This window comes from Rhea americana, unplaced genomic scaffold, assembly GCF_003343005.1.
Source record: "Rhea americana isolate MKP2758 unplaced genomic scaffold, rheAme1 scaffold_138, whole genome shotgun sequence".
In the NCBI taxonomy this organism is placed as follows: domain Eukaryota; kingdom Metazoa; phylum Chordata; class Aves; order Rheiformes; family Rheidae; genus Rhea; species Rhea americana.
Genome location: NW_028185461.1, coordinates 698,253 through 700,596, shown reverse-complemented (window position 1 = coordinate 700,596; position 2,344 = coordinate 698,253).

Below are 2,344 nucleotides of genomic sequence, written 5' to 3'. Positions count from 1 at the left end.
AGGGGAAGGGGAAGGGGAAGGGGAAGGGGAAGGGGAAGGGGAAGGGGAAGGGAAGGGAAGGGGAAGGGAGATTTTATCAGTTAATCAGAGTTTGCACGGAAGGAAAATCAGAGTAGACTTTGAACTGCCCTGCAGGATCAACCACCCTCCAGGGCGACATGGCACGGCCTGCTGGAGGCAAAGGCCAACGTTCATCTTCTGGATCTCTCACTTCCAGCAGTCGTCGCTGTCCGCTGGGCACCGACCTGCCTTCGCCCCACGCACACACCAGCCGACGGAGGCAACCTGCCCATGGAGGCTGCTGCAAGCTCATGTAAGGCTCGAGCTAGGGACACAACAGCTAACACCAGGCACTGGGCCGCATCCTGCCAGGCACTGAGCAACCGTTGTAGGAATGAAGGAATACGGCGTTATGCAGGACGGAGTTAAAATCAGGCAACTCGACGGATAGATGCAGGCGTCTGCCCAGCAAGAGTTTGTACACGTCCTGGTGACCATAACTTTACTACAGGGGCAAAGGTGCTCAGACCTGTGAGCACAAGTCTACCGTGACGTGAAGTGACCAAGGATATCTATTATACTTGTATACTTATATATTTATATATGATCTATAGTTGGCCTAGACATGCATCCTGATTTGTGGGGTGAACATATACTTTTGACTACGCACTGAGCCACGCAAACAGAAACAGTTCAAATAAGCAGGATAAATTAGGAACTAGTGGAAATTCGTCACCACCATGGGAAATGGACTCAAGCTTCGAGCGTGCAATTGAGCCTAAAAATGCAATTAAGCCTTCCTATCGCTTTTTAATTTCTAATCTTCTCCTCGCTTGCCCGCAATGCCAGTGCAGCGCCGCTGGTGGGCATGCGGGCTTGATCCAGCTCGGAGCGCCGGGAGCGAGGGGCTGCCACGGCAGATGTGCAGTCCCGCCACGCGCTTCCCACCCTGCCTCCGCCTGCTTCATTACGCAGCACTAATCTCGCACCAGGGTTCCCTCGAGAGCAAGGCTCGCTGCGACGCTGAGGGATCGGGTTAYGCTGCCCGTGCGGGGTCTGGATCATGGAGAACGGGGTGCGATTCGTGCCAGCATGATCGTGGACTCTGTGTCCTGAGTCACCCCAGGAAAGGGTCATCTCCTCTGCCACCCAGCCTGCTGGTGCCCACACGTTTGCTCCAGGTACTCAAGAGTGGCCAGTGCAATTGGCCCCACTCTCAGGAAACGCTGCTCTGTTTTTAAATACAAGGATGGAGCTTTGCTGCTGTGCAACCTCCTCGCTGCAGGAACATGCCCGGAGGCCAAGCATCCAGAAACGCTTGGCAAGGGCAGAGCACGAGTAGCTTACCCCTTCCGTGCACCCATTCTCCCTTTTCTCAAGATGAGGATCGCAGCAGGGATAKCAGCGAGCTGTTAAGAAAAATGTTAAAGGATGTAAAATAAACTGAATTTCTAAATTCGAGCAGCTGTGGGCTGCATTGCCCTGAAATCTTCCTGTTCCAGCTATAATTTTTCTCTGGATGCTCTATCATGAGAAAAAAAAGAAATCCCTCCCTTCTCCATCACCACGCTGCAAACACACCGTGTCCTTATCAAGGGCCCACGTACCCGTGCCGTTCATTTTGCTTTGGGCGTACATGCAATTGCCACATCTCTAAAGCTCATTAAAATACGCTAATTTGGGGAAGAGAGGAGAAAAAATAGCACTTGCGTTCCATGCTGCCAAGCACAACGCTTCGAGCCTCCCAAGCATGTCTGTGGAGCTGCAAAGAGATCCAGCCGCGGCACGGAGGGGCTCAGCACCCCAGGCAGGGCGCRACGGCCAGGCTGCCTGCAGACACCCGCCTTCTGCTGTTTTCCCAAGAGTTAAATACTCACATTAATTTGCTGCATCTGCAGCATCTTCCTTTCAATTGCGGGGTTGTGGCCAGGGAGAAGTGACTGGGGAAGGTGCCTGGGAGGTGACTTGACCCACAGGAACGGACCTGGATCTGTCTTTGTGGCTTTCTGGCATCTTTCCAGATCTCTGGAAACAGTAACATAGCGTGTTTTGTTGGTGTGGCAACAAAAATAACTAAATAAAAACAAAACAAAATAAATAAATAAAATTTAAATAAAAAGAGAAATAAATAGATAAAAGTGGCAGGAAGGGCCCTTGCAAGCAACCTTTCAGGGGGTCGCCTTGCCCCACGGAGATCTTCCAGGGATGCTGGAGCCCGCCRCAGGCCTGCCGCAACCAAGGGCAGYGGCAGCMGCGTGCACCGGCGTTTCCGAACRCCGCTTCCATCGCTCACCCGCCCGTATCACCCGTGCCTGGTGCTGGCCTGGAGCAGCATTGACCCRAA